Source organism: Chrysochloris asiatica, unplaced genomic scaffold (genome assembly GCF_000296735.1).
Source record: "Chrysochloris asiatica unplaced genomic scaffold, ChrAsi1.0 scaffold00056, whole genome shotgun sequence".
Classification (NCBI taxonomy): Eukaryota; Metazoa; Chordata; class Mammalia; order Afrosoricida; family Chrysochloridae; genus Chrysochloris; species Chrysochloris asiatica.
In genome coordinates this window covers 6,759,615-6,775,149 of record NW_006408574.1, presented here as the reverse complement: position 1 = coordinate 6,775,149, position 15,535 = coordinate 6,759,615, and the positions used below count along the sequence as shown (strand labels likewise).

The following is a 15,535-nucleotide window of genomic DNA, read 5'->3' as shown; positions in this document are numbered from 1 at the left end:
AGGGCTGTCCTACAAGAATTTCAATAGGAAACTTTACCAAGTCCATTCTACAACCCTAATCTTGCCTCTTCAGATTTCTTTTTATTCCCCAAACTCAAAACAACATTAAAAGGAACAATATTTGAGTCGCTTGAGTATGCCCAAACTGCCATTTGGGCATGCAGTGAATTGAATAGCACAGAATTCTTCGAGGAAGGGTTAAAGAGATGGAAATACTGCCTGCAGAAATGTCGAAACATAGATGATGGATACGTCAAAAAACAGTGGCTTCTTGTTTTGATGTTTTTATTTCATAGAGGTTTGTATGATTTCAAAGTAATCCTTTTTGTTTGCTCTCTTAAGCCAGATTTTCTATAGAAGCAAAATCAGTGAAACATATATATGTGTGCACATATAAAGAGAAATTTATTATCAAGGAAATGGCTTACAATTGTAGAATCCCAGGTCTCCAGCAGGAGAGAGAGAGAGAGACAGAGAGAGAGAGAGAGAGAGAGAGAGAGAGTCCCTCCTGTATGTCCATTATATTGCGAGTAGGCCACACCCCCCAGGATGCATCCCTTCAATTGATTGGCTGCTTATGACCACTCATCATAGAGCTAATGGTGTCTGTATTAGGTTTCATCACCATGGGAATAAGCACAACCCAACTGCTAAACCATGGGACTCCTGTCCTGGTTAAGTCGACACAGAACCCTAACTATTACAGTTACCCTTGATAAAGAGAGATTGTTTCACATAGGGACAAACCTGTGAGTAGGTCTTCTATTCTTCAATGTCTCAGGAATTTTTAAGTGCACTCCTTAGGGGGATGTGGTAGGTTGTGGAGGACAGTTTTCATAGAGCAATCTATAGGTAGCAAACATCTGCAATACTGACCCAGCTCATATTTAAACTGAGCTGAGCAGCCAGTGTACTTCCTGTAGCTCAGCTTCCTAATGGCTCAACATGATCAGTAGGATGTTCTTTCTGGTTCACCCCAACTTCATGCCCAGATTCTACAATAATGTTCCCTAGCACCTGAGCAGGTGTGATTTGATGCCAAGGATGCATGCTTTTATCCCTGCATCAACATCCCCATTAATCATGTGGACAAGACATCCAGATCAGATGCATTCCTCCCCATTAACAAGCGAATTCCAGGGGGCACTTGTGGGGCTATCTGCTACCAAAACGGCATGAGCAAAGCTCCGAGAAATCTTTAGTTGGTTGTGTCAAAACAAGACTCATATTACACCAATAATAGAGATGTATGGAAGTTTAATTGTCATGTCATTTGCCAGTCAGGGTATCATTTCAATTAGGGAGTCAAAAATGTTCCAAAAAATCATGAGGGTAATAAATATTACTAATAAAGATCACTAAGCATTGACTATACATCAGAAATAATGCTAGGTCATTTTCTTAATATGTCTGCAATTTGCACAGTGATGTAGCAAGTAATTTACAGACAATAAAATACTTTCAGTTCTGCAAGCTCTTCTAAGGGAAATGAAGGCACTTTGAAAGACTGTTAAATTGATATGTATTTTTGAATGTAATATAGAATGGGAGAATAAATTCTGGTATCTGTAACAAAAAATAAAATGAAATGTTCCAAAGAGGGAAAAATGTTTAAAGATGCTTACGGTCTTTTTATGAACATTGTCTTTGAAAAGGGCTGGAACAGAACTGATAAACAATTTGTGGTCAGAGGATTTCATACAACACAATCTTGAAGAACAATTCAAAGAATTCCTGTTTGGTCCTAAAACTTAGCTCTAGTCACAGTGGAGTTTTGCTTCTCAAAACGGTCTGTACATAGATAATTCTTCAAAGAGCCCCAAGGTCAAAGGCAAACTCGTCTTAACTAGTTAGCTAGATTACTGTTGGAGCTTCTGGTGTGGCATTGTAGAATAAACACTAGACTGCTAACTGCAATGTCAGTGGTTCAAACACACCAGCTGCTCCTCCGAAATGCTATTCAGGGTCACTATGAGTCAAAGACTCAAAGGTACTTAATATCAACAATCACAGACCATTGCTTGACTTAAGGAATCCTGGTATGATGCTGTAGCATAAGCTCTGGACTGCTAACCACAAGGTCGGCTGTTCAAAACCTACCAGCTGCTCATTGAAACCCTTACGCAGGGTCTCTATGAATCAGAACCCACTCACTGGCTCTTCAACAACAATTTGATTTAAGAGCAGCTTCAGGAGACCAGTTGCCTGAAGGTTTAAGGTTCAAAGATCACCTCAGGGCGATAGCTTGGATGGGTCACTTACTTCCATGAAACCCAGATTCCACCGGAATGAAAAACTCTGTGCGTTAGTTGTCCTATCTTTCACATCACAAACACACAACCACTTGTCACAGGGCCCACATTATTCGTACTTGACCAATTGGACAACTGCTGCGTTTTGTGGTCCCTGGTAGTGGAGAATGACAAACAAGCCCTTCCTTCATTCCTCATCTTCTCCCCTAGCCCCAAACTCTACTGCTTACATACAGATGAAATTGTTACAGTCATGAGAAACTCTCTTATTAAACAAACAAAATACAAAACAAGAAACCAAAGCATCGTGACTATGCGACTGTGACTAACAGTGGGATTTAGCAAGAAGTCAGCTCTGGCTTCCTGAGGTTGTCCTAAGAGATTGGAAATCATTTGCTACTAAAACTCATGATGAATAACTCTGGGAAGAAAGGCTTGTGATTTCTCTCCCCTCTTCTCTTTGGGTGTCAGGTTCATGCTGTGGATAGGGGGCATGCAGGCTGGTAGCAGACCGTGTCTCCTTAATGGAGAGAGATGAACTCTCATCACAGCGGTCCTGGTATCCGAGAGCTGCTGACCTGTGGCTCAGATTCCATTTGGAAAGGGAAGCAGTTATAAATCATTCTACTTGTGTTACGTTTCCATGGAACCCACCGACTCTCTCAAGAGGCAAAAAAAGGCACACATCTACTATCTGGCAATAAAAAGAAAGCCCCATGCTTATGAGCTTCCAACCAACTCATTTTCAACTTTCTTTCTTCTCCATAAAATTGCATCTGTCAGAAAAGTGAAAAGATGGCATAAGAAATGTCTGTATGCCCTTCCTTCTCCCAGATTCACCAGGTGTCTACCTTTTTCTAGCTATACTTTATCATTTGATTACTGTGCTGTGTGTGTGTAGGTGAGATACATGTAGGCATCACATATAAAATAAGTGGAATCAGATGAAAATGCATGTGTGTGTATGTGTGTGTGTGGAGTGTCTCTGTGTGTATAATTTCTCAGACCATTTGAAAATAAATTACATGCTTCATCCTCATTACCTCAAAATGCCCCAGGGTGTTTTCCTTAAAAACAAAAATATTCACTTTCTCAACCAGAGAACAATAACCACAATGAAGGAATTTAGCATTGTTTCATAACTATTATTGAATCCACAGTCTATATTCAAGTTTCTCCAATAACAGCTTTTAATTTTTCTACCAACTCAAGATCAAATCGAGGACCCTTCATTGAATTTAGTTGTTTCTCTTCCTTTAGTTTCTTTTCCTCAGGTTTCCTCAGTATTCCATGACCTCAGTCCATTCTCCATTTCACTTTCACTCCACAATCAACACTCATGCAAGCAGCAGTCAAAAAATCAAACAGAGCATCGCATCGTTGTTGCTGTTGTCAAGTGCTGTGGAGCCATTTCCAACTCCTGGTAACCTTGTGGAGAGACTAGTGGGTTTGAATCACCAACATTGTGGTTAGTAGCCTAGTGCTTATCTTGCAGAGCCTACCAGGACTATCCACTCATAGCGACCTGTACAGGCTTTCCAAGCAACAACTTGTAGGTTTGAACTGCCGACCTTTTGGTTCACCTCTTTAAATTGTTAAAGAGCAGAGATATTACTTTGAGGACTAAGGTGTGCTTTGATCCAAGCCATGATACTTTCAGTCACCTCGTAGAAAATGAAAAATGAAAATGGAGAACTGATGCATTTGAATTCTGATGTCCATGAAGAACATTGAGAGTGCCATGGGCCGCCAGAGGATGAGCAAATTTGTCTTGGAAGTATAGCCAGAATGGAAGGGGAAAGCCTGCTGGGACATTGAGAGTCTTGTAACCAATGTCATGAGACAAAATGTGTGTAAAGAACTGAATGCAAACTAGCATGCTCTGTGAATGTGCACCCAAACTGCAATTTAAAAAAGAAAGAGAAGTAGAAGAAATAAGAAAAATAAAATAGAATATCTATAGGACAGTTCTACTCTCTCACTGGGAATAACATGACTCACTATCAACTCAATGGTGCACAACAACAGCACAATGCTGGTATACACCAATGTGTAATTAAGACACCTCACCCTGTTGTCTTGGTTTTGGGGTTCTGGTCCAGTTGGTTGGGATGGCCAAAGAGACTTAGTAAAACTGACCCAGGCAGGGGTCCCTGTTCTCAGCACGGGTCACTGTTCTGTCTAGCCGGATGACAGGGAACTGGCTATGATTACTGCACACCACCCCTGGGTGGTGTCCATGGTTAAGTGCTTATCTACTAACCAGAAGGTTTGATGTCCAAACTCATCCAGAGTGTTTTGGAAGAAAGACCTTCCAAAAGGTCACACCCAGGAAGACCCTACAGAGCAGTTTTCAGTGGACACATGGGGTCGCTATAAGTTAGGACCAACTCAACAGTATCTAACAACAACAACAACAACAAAGGCTTTTCTGGGCCTGCCTTGACACATTTCAAAAGCAAGATTCTAGAGGGTCCAGCTGATTCCAAATAACTGTAGCCCTAGTGTGGAACTGTAGGATAAGCACTAGACTATTCATTGTAAAAGGAGCTCTGGTAGTGTGGTGATTACAAATCGGGCTGGGAACCTTAAGGTCAGCAGTTCAAAACTACCTACTGTTCCGCAGGAGAAAGATGAAGCTTTCTGCTCCCGTAAAGATTTACAACCTAGGAAACCCCGTACAGAGTCGCTATGAGTCAGAACCGACTCCACAGTACATAACCAGCAGTAACTGTAAGATCAGTAGTTCAAACCCATCAGCTGCTTCTCACAAACCATACATAGGGTCACCATGAGTTGGAACCAACTCAACAGCAACACCCCAGACACATCCCAACCACATCAAAAGGAATACAACAAAACCCAGTGCCCAGGAAGGTAAAATTCAGATTTTTCTATCCAACCAAAAATTGCCAATAGTGTAAAAAAGCAAGAAAACAGGACCCACGCCATGAAAGCTCAACATGATGCCCAGTCCCCATGCTTGCAATGTCTAGGTAAACCCTGACACCCTGTTCCCCTCGACTCACTCAGAGACAAGAACAAGTGACAACATCATCTCATGGGGACCTACTAACAGTCCCAGGGTCCTCACGCCTGAGACAGGGTCAGCAGGAGATGAATGGACGAGAATTAATTTTGGTGAGATAAAATAGGCATGCATTTTAAGGACATGTTTTGGGCTTATCCATTCTCTTCCAAACATTTAGGACTTAAAGAATATCATCAGGTTTTCGATAAGTACTATAGGCTAAGCGCTGGACTGCAGGTCAGTTTGACTGCGAGGTCAGCAGTTCAAATTCATCAGTCACTCCTGGGAAACTCTACACAAGAGCTCCATGAGCTAGAACCGACTGCATGGCACTTAACACCAGCAACAAGACTCCCTCTTCATCTTTAAAGCCTTCTTTCTTTTGAGGACAATTTAATTCAGATGCTTTCTCTGAAAACATCAGTGGGTTTTTTTGTTGTTGTTGTTGTTGTTGTTGATGTTTTTGTGTGTGGCTTTTTCCCCTAAGAGATATACACAATATCTGAGAAACCTTAAAATATGGGTCAAAGGAGGGTTCTCTTTGCTTTTGCTTTTTTGGTTTTTTTTCTTCTCAAAGTTTGGAAGTTCTTCTTTGTCAAGTATAAACAAACTCAGACAGTCAAAGGTTTGGGAAGAGGTTAAAACTCAATGAATTTTGAATAGGTTCAGTGTTTGGCCCTGCTAGACACTGGCTGATGACAGGGGCTTCTTGATTAAATGAGTTCTGAGTTCTGAACAGAATTAAAACTTTGCACAAGTGTAGCTGATGATACAGCAGTCAACGTCATTGTGTGACCAAGGGAAAGATTCAAACAACTGATACGTTTTGAATCAACTATGGGTGTTATTTAAGAAGCTCAAGGGCCACTTGTTTTATTCCCAGAAACTGTATACCAAAATTTCAGAGTGCTCAGCTAAGCCTTTTGTCAAATGTTCCTGATCATAAAATTGCAGAAAATGGGACTGGGAGAAATCCCATTGGATCAGACAGAGCCTCATGCTTTTCTGGAAGGGAAGGATTTTTACACTCAATCATTCCACTTAGTGTCCTGGAACTCAAAGGAGAACTCTACAGAGCTGTGCAATGGAGAACATAGCTCTTTTTAGTTGTCTTTTGTCGCTGGTGTTGTTAGGTGTCCTTTCATATTGACCTTAATGACCAACAACCGAAGCACTGCCTGGTCCTGCGGCATCCTCACAATCATAATAACGTTCGAGCCATTGTTGCTGTCATGGTATCCATCCATCTTGTTGGGGATCTTCCTCTTTTTCATCCATCTGCTACTGGTCTAAAAATAGTGTTCTTCTCCAGGGATTGGTCTTTCCTGATAATATGTCCAAAATATGAGAGATGAAGTCTCATTATCCTAGCTTCTAAGGAGCATTCTGGCTGTACTTTTTCCAACACAGATTTGTTTCTTCTTCTGGCAGTCCATGGTACTTTCAAGATTCCTTAACAACATAGTGATTCAAAAGCATCAGATATTTTATGGTCTTCCTTATTCGCTGTCCAACTTTCACATGCACATGAGGTTATTGAAAATACTATGACTTGGATCAGGAGCACATTAGTCCTCAGACTGACATCTTTGTCCTTGAACACTCTAAGGAAATCTTTTGCAACAGATTTGCCTATTGCAATATGCCATTTGATTTTTTGACAGCTGCTTCCAGGAGCATTGTTTGTGGATCCAAGCAAACTGAAATCTTTGACAACTCCAATCTTTTCACCACTTACTTATTGTTTTCTGTAGTCTCAAGCAAGATGTCTGCTTTATTACTGTAGCAGAAAGTATGGTTGAGACTGCTGTTAGACTCCCGTCTTCCCAAGAAGCAAAACTTCCCACATCCCAAGCAACATGGACTGGGAGAAGTGTGGAGTCAGGCTAAATCCCAAGGAGAGCTGTGTCAGTTTCACATTGCAGAACACCTCTGAGTCCACCATTCCTGCAGTCCTGATGCCCTCGATCACACATGGTAAGTATAGAAGACAAACATAGAGATGTGAGGGTAAGGACAGCATTTCCTACTTCATATGAGACAGAACACGATTTTCATGTAGGAACATCCTGTAGTCTGTCCATTCATCATTTATTGCTAGAAAACTAGCCCCTTTCATCATACAGTCCTTGTAGGCAGTTCATTCCTCACCTATGAAGAAAGCATTTGATTTAGTTCTATTGCTAGTGCAAAGCCTATGATCATGACAAATAGGGCTATACATTTTAAATATGTGGGCATAGTTATTTGTGGGATAGTTGTTGGGCAGCTATTATTTCATATAATAAAGCCTGCAAAAATGCTACCAATGATCAGATGTTTGGTAGCATTGATTAGTATATGGTTATTTTTGTTGGTTAGGATAATTGAGGGAGATCGAGGCTCCCCTAGGAGGGCATACAAAATAAATTGGGAGCTATAGATTGCTGTTATAGAGGTTGTAATTAGTGTTAATAATAGGTGTTGATATAAGATGTATTTGTTGCTTTAATGATTAAATCTTTGGAATAGAAGCAGCAAATATGTTTTATATTTGCTTCTTATATATTACGCTTCTGCAAGGACTCTCTGGGTTTCATGGCTCCAAACATTTGATTCTGCCTCTCCTCATCACCTAGCCTGCTTATCTTTTTGACTCTGCCGATTTAGCTCCTACTCATCTTTCTTTTTAAAGTGTTGAAGAGCAAAGATGTCAGCTTGAGGACTAAGGTGCGCCTGACCCAAGCCATGGTATTTTCAATAACCTCATATGCATGCGAAAGCTGGACAGTGAATAAGGAAGACTGTAGAAGAACTGATATTTTTGAGTTATGGTGTTGGAGGAGAATATTGAAAGTACCATGGACTGCCAAAAGAACCAATAGATCTGTTTTGGAAAAAGTGCAGCCAGAGTGCTCCTTGGAGGCCAGGATGGCCAAACTTTGTCCCTCATACTTCAGACATATTGTCAGGAGGGAGCAGTCGCTGGAGAAGGATATCATGTCTGGCAAGGTGAAGGATCAGAGAGACAGAGGAAGACCCCAAACGAGATGGATTGGTCAAGTGGCAGCATCAATGGGTTCAAGCGTGGCAACAATAGTGAGGCTGGCCCAGGACCAGGCAACGTTTCGTTCTATCGTGTATAGAGTCACTATGAGTTGGTACTGATTCGATAGCACCTAACAACAACAACAACAACAACAACAACATCCTTCAAAAGCCCAACTTATGTGCTGCATTCTTTATCCCCAGGTAGAAGCCTTCCCTCCATACTTGCCTCCTGGATACCACTGTGTTAAATGGCGCCACAAATACTTCCATCTCTAATACCATTGGCTGAGGCTATGATTAGTCATTTCATCTCTAACACCATATTACATACCTGTCACTTTTAATGATACTATTGTTGCTAATTGCCATTAGGTTAAGTGAGGAGTGGCTGATAAGTTTGAACTGCTGACCTTGAGGTTTAAACCGACCTTGTGTTCGAGTGCTTATCCTACAGCCCCACACTAGGACTCCTTTCAATGACTGTTTTGTTGTTGTTAAGTGACTCATAGTGAACCATGTAGTATTTCCAAGGAGTGGTTTGTGGGTTTGAACAGTTGACCTTGTGGTTCAAACTGAACTTTCGGTCTCATGCTTATCCTACAGCCCCACACCAGGACTCCATTCTATTATTAGTACTACTTACAGTCATTGAGAATCAACTCGACAGTACTTAACAACAACAACACAGTCATTGAACTTTAAAGTTGGCAGTTCAAGTTCACAGCCAGTCCTGCAAAACCCTACACATGGTGGCTATGGGTTGGAACTGTCTTGACGGCACTTAACAAGAACAATTTATTCCTTGAAAGGTGTGCTGGTGTGGAGCTGTAAGATAAGCACTAGATCACAAGGTCAACAGTTCAAACTCACCAGCCACTCCTCAGAAACCCTAGACAGGGTCACTGTGAGTTGGAAGTGACTCAACGGATAATCATTAAAAACTACAACAACATAATCATTAAAAAGGCAAGTAAGAAAGAAAAGCCCAAATGAATGTCAGAAGAGACTTTGACACTTGCTTGTGAACATAGAGATTTTGAAGTGACTGGAACAAATGATGCCGTAAAAGAGCTAAACTGAAAATCTCAAAGGACAGCTTGAGAAGACAAAGTCAAGTATGATCATGAAATGTGCAGAGAGACCTGGAGTTAGAAAACCAAAGGAGAAGAACACACTCAGTATTTCTCAAGCTGAGCTGAAGAAAAAATTCAAGGCTCAACTTGCAATTTTAAAGTATTCTACAGGCAAAATGGGGTCCTCTTGTGATACTATAGGATAAGCACTGGACTGCTAACTTCAAGGTCAGCAGTTTAAATCCACCAGCTGTTCATCGGAAACTCTATACAAGGTTGTTATTAGTCAGCACTGACTTAACAACAGCAACAATGTGGGCAAAATAATGAATAAAGGAAGCATCAATAGAGAATGGAAGTCAAACACAGTCGTTGTACTAAGAAGAATTGGTTACTGCTCAACCATTTCAAGACATTAACTATGATAAAGAACCAATAGCACTGAAGAAGGAAGTTCAAGCTGTACTGAAGACATGGGTAAAAAACAAGACTCCAGGATTGAAAGAATGAATACAGGTTGAAATCTTTCAAGAAACCGATGCAGCACTGGAGACGCATATTCATCAATGCCAAGAAATTTGGGTGCAGCTACTACCTGGCCAACAGACTGGAAAAGATGCATAATTTTGTCCATTCCAAACAAAGGTGACGCAACAGAATGTGAAAATCATGGAATAACATCATTAATGTTACACGCAAATAAAAGTTTGCTGAAGTTAATTTTAAAACGATTAAGCAGTACATCCAAACAGAGTTGCCAGAAATCCAAGCCAGATTCAGAAGAAGATGTGGAAAGAGGGATCCCATTGCTGTGGTCAGATGGATCTTAGTTGAAAGCATAGAATACCAAAAAGATGTTTACTGGAAAGCTGGGAAGCTTCGCCCTCCACCACCATCTTGCTTTCCTTTAACCTGGTGGTGACCGTGGCTTACACCAATCTTGAGCCATGAAGCTGTTAACCAGACCCGGCACCCTCTCAAAACTTTATTCCCTCAAAGTTGCTCCCAGAGTTAAAGCCTCAGCTGCCCTGCCCTCCCCCACACACCCCAGGAGAACTTCTCCAGCCTCAAGACCTTGAGTTTACCAAACTACCAGATGGTTTAGTAATTGTTTCCCTGGAAAACTATGCCCCAGCATCAAGAATTGGTTTGTTCATTAAGGCAGGCAGTAGATATGAGGACTCCAGCAATTTGGGAACCTCTCATTTGCTGCGTCTTGCATTCAGCTTGACTACCAAAGAAGCAGTCATCTTTCAAGATAACCCGTGGGATTGAAGCAGTTAGTGGTAAATGAAGTGTGACTACAACAAGGGAAAACATGGTTTATTCCATGAAATGCCGGCGGGATGATATGGATATTCTAATGGAGTTCCTGCTCAATGTTACCACACCACCAGAGTTTCAGCTTTGGGAAGTAGCAGCCCTTCAGTCCCAGCTAAAGATTGACAAAGCTGTGGCTTTCCAGAATCCAAAGGCACATGTCATTGAAAATTTACAGGCTGCAGCTTACCGGAATGCCTTGGCTAATGCCTTAGATTGAAAACGTGACATCAGAAGAGCTACATTACTATGTTCAGAACAATTTTACAAGTGCAATAATGGCTTTGATTGGACTTGGTGTGAGCCATTCTGTTCTAAAGCAAGTTGCTGAACAGTTACTCAACATGAGGGTTGGGCTAGGTTTATCTGGAGCAGAGACTGTCTACTGTGGAGGTGAAATCAGAGAACAGAGTGGAGACAGTCTGGTACATGCTGCTCTCATGGCAGATAGTGATCCCATCGGAAGTGCAGAAGCAAATGTGTTCAGTGTGCTCCAGCACGTGCTTGGTGCCGAACCACATATTAAGGGGGCAGCAAAACTACCAGCTCTCTGTACCAGGCTGTTGCCAAGGGAGTTCACCAGCCATTTGGCATTTCTGCTTTTAATGCTAGTTACTCAGATTCCGGACTCTTTGGGATTTATACCATCTCTCAGGCTGTAGCTGCTGGAGATGTTATTCAAGGCTGCCTATAACCACGTAAAAACAAATGCTCAGGAAACCTTCCTGATGGAGTCATCCAAATGACCAAGAACAAGCTGAAAGCTGGATACCTAATGTCAGTGGAGTCATTGGAGGGTTTTCATTGGGTTCCAGACTCTAGTTGCTGATTCATATACGCCACCAACCACAGTCCTTCAGCAGATTGACTCAGTGACTGTTGCTGACGTCCAGAATATTGCAGTGAAGTTTGGTTCTGGCAAAAAGTCAATGGCAGCAAGTGAAAATTTGGGGCATACACCTTTTGTTGATGAGTTGTAATACTGAAGTACATATTACATGGGAGAACAAAACATTGTCTCAACCCAGAACAGCAAACACATGAAAGTCAAAAGTATATAACATACCATTTATCTTATATATTTTTTTTCTTTTAATGAGCTGAAATATTTTAAAACATAAATACAGGCAATTATTCCCAAATGACTGAAAGGCAATAAAATGTTCTGTGTGGGAAAAAAAAAAAGGCGTTTACTTGTGTTTTATTGACAATGCACACTCATTCAACAGTGTGGATCATAACAAACCATGGACAACATTGTGAAGAGTGGGAATTACAGAACACTGGACTGTGCGCATGAGGAACCTGTACACAGACCAAGAGGTTGTCATTATCTTTGTATTAAAAAGCAAAGATATGAGTTTGAAGGCTAAGGTTTGCCTGACCCAAGCCGTGGTATTTCACATACATGCAGAAATTGGAAATTGATAAAGGAAGACTGTAGAAAAATAGATGTGTTTGAATTTTGGTGTTGGAGAAGAATGTTGAAAGTACCATGGATTGCCAGAAGAACAAACAAATCTGTTTTGGAAGTACATCCAGAATGCTTCCTAGACATGAGGTTGGCAAGATGTCATCTCTCGTGCTTTGGACATGTTGGCAGAAGGAACCAGTCCCTGGAGAAAGACATCAGAGTTGGTAAATTGGAGGGTCCGTAAAAGGAGGATGACTCCCAGTGAGATGCACTGACATTGTGGCAACAACAATGGGCTCAAATCTAACAATTGTGAGGCTTGAATTGTGAGGCTAGCACAAGACCAAGCAATGACTCACTCTGTGGTGCACAGGATCACAATGAGTTGGTATCAACTCAACTTAATAACAACACCAACATAATCTAACTAGGTATATTGAATATTTAGAATATTGAATATTCCATGAACTTCCAGAAGAGCAAACAAATCAGTCTTAGAAAAAATATGACCGAGAGACTCCTGAGAAGCAAGCACAGTGAGACGTCATTCAGCTTTGCTTCCTTTGTACACATCATTGCTATTATTGTTCTTAAGTGCCTTTGAGTCAGTTGTGACTCAAGACCTTGTATAGTGTTTCTGAGGAATGACTGATGGGTTTGAAGCACTGATTTTGTGGTTAGCAGTCTAGTGCTTACCTTACAGCATTGGGAAAGACCTATTGCTGGAAAAGGTTATCCTGTTTGATAAGATAGAAGATCAGCAAAAGTGAGAGAAAACGTCCATGAAATGGACTGTCGCAGAAGATCCAACAATGCACTCAAAGGTACCAACAATCATGAAGATGATGGAGAGCCAACCGCGCTGTAGTCTCTCATGAGTCAGAACCAAACTAGACACCAGCCAGCAATAACGCCTTCTAACTAATACTACAGCTGGGATTTTGCAGCCCTCCTTCTCCAGTAGAAAATGAATTGCTTAGATTCCTTAACTGAGGGACCAGTCACTAGACAACGATATCATGTTTGGTAAGGTGAAGGGTCAGAGAAAAAGAGGAAGACACCCAGTGAGATGGATTGGAAAAATGACAGCATCAATGGGCTCCAACGTGGCAACAATTGTGAGGTTGGCCCAGGACTGGGCTGTGTTTTGTTCTGTTGTGCATAGGGTCACTGTAAGTTGGTACCAATTCGATGGCACCTAACAACAACAATTATTTGTCTAAAAATCCCAAGTAATGGTTATTTAAATTTTTTCCCATCAGCATTTATCTAATCGAATTAAGACTCGACAGGCATAAGCCATGTACTGAATTCTCTCCACTAGTGTAGTGAAAGCTATGTTTCCTGGCCACAAGACGTTACATTCCACAGTGCATTCTACAACAAAGACATACATTATGTGCTTTATTATCAAAGACAAAGTCAACAAAATAGTTCTGTAGAAAGCCAGATGGTAAATATTTTAGACTTTGTGGACCACAAATGGTCTCTGTCACATACTATTCTCTGTTCTCTTTACAATTCTTTAAAAATGTAAAGACCATTCTGAGTTTGTAGAGCCTACAAAAACAAGTCAAGAGCCAGCTTTGACCTGGGGTGGTAGTTTGCTTCTTGGACTCTCAGACCGCGTTGTCCTATAGAGCTTTGTTTTCTATATGGGGTCTCAGACAACACTCTGTGGGATGATGAAACTGCTTTCCACACCATTCAATATGGCACCCACTAGTCTGGCATAACTGTTGAGTATAGGGAATATGACTGACCTGACTGAAATCTAATGTTTACATTTTATTTCATTTTAGTTAGTCTTATTTTAAATAGCCATTGGTGTCTAGGTTCTTGCCTACATAAACAGATTATTTAAAGATTATTCCAAATACCAACTACTAGGAGTTAGCATGAATAAGATGCTTTTCTTTCTAAACTGGACATGAGCAAATAACATATGTAATGGTGGTGACAGGTGTAGTTACTCAATAGGATACGCAAGACCAGAAAGAAAGAAAGAAAAAAAAACACAAACAAACCCCATATTGCCTAAGTATTATGAAAAAAAGTTCTCTTCTATTTGTTACATTCAGAGCAAAGGAAAGAGTTTTAGAGCTGGTGTCTGAGGAAAGTTGCTTGGATTGGTGGGAGTCAGAAAACCAAAATTAACCCTTGCCACTCACAAGAGCATTTTGTGGCTTTGTAGGATAAGCACTGGACTGAGAACCACAAAGTTAGAAGTTCAAGCCCACCAGAACTGAAAGATGAGACTTTCTGCTCCTGTAAAGGTCTATAGTGTTGGATACCCTACATGTAACTGTGCTCACATGGAAACTGTGTCTAGACCAAAAGGCCATCATCCTAACTGAACAAGAAGATACTGAGAGGTTTAGAAGGAGGAAAAGTGTGCCTCCAGCTGTATCCTTTCACCATACTTATTCAATCTGTATGCTGAACAAATAATCCCAGAAGCTGGACTATGTGAAGAAGAAGGTGACATAAGGATTGGAGGGAGACTTACTGACCATCTGTGATACACAGATAATACAATCTTGTTTGTGAAAAGCCAGAAGACCTTGAGGAACTTGTTGATGAAGATTAAAAACTACACAGCCTTCAGTATGGCTTGCACCTCCATGTAAAGAAAAAAAAAAATCCTCACCATTGGACCAATAGACATCATCATGACAAACAGACTGAAGATATCAAGGGTTCCATTTTACATGGACCCACAATCAACACTCAGTCAAGAAACCAAACAACAAACGTATTGAATGGGACAAATGTGCTGTAAAGAAAAGTTTTAAAGTGTTCAAGAGCATAGACATTATTTTAAGAACTAAGGTGTGTCTGACCCAAATCATGGTATTATCAATTGCCTCATATGCATGTGAAAGTTGGACTATGAATAAAGAAGACAACAGAAGAACAAATGCATTTGAATCATGGTGTTGGCGAAGAATATTGAAAGTACAGTGGTCCACCTGAAGAACACACCAATATATCTTGGAGGAAGTGCAATCAAACTTTTCCTTAGAATCCAAGATGGTGAGAACTTCATCACAACCTTAGAGGAGGGATTTCATGATGCATTATCAGAAGAGACCAATCCCTCTGTATTTATCACGCTGTGTAGAGTGTCAGCAGAAGAGAGGTCAATCCTCAATGAGTTGAAATGACATAATGACTGGAACAATGAGCTCAAATATGGCAACAATTTGCTGTGCACAGGGTCACTAAGAGTCAGAACTGGTTCGATGGCACCTAACAACAACCACACATGAGTTAAAGCACAAGTAGATTGGTGACCTTGAAGAAGAACAATACATATGACAGCAGTGGTCATGGGAAAAGGAGTCCTTGAAAGATTAATTGACAAATGAGAGGTCACAGGTGATTTCCTTAGATGTGTTCTACTGTTTCTCTC

The 15,535-nt window shown here is 40.9% G+C and overlaps 1 pseudogene; it reads left to right on the top strand.

Moving 5' to 3' along the window:
- Positions 1-10,333: 10,333 nt before the first annotated feature.
- Positions 10,334-11,686, top strand: LOC102834302 (annotated as a pseudogene).
- The last annotated feature ends 3,849 nt before the right edge of the window (positions 11,687-15,535 follow it).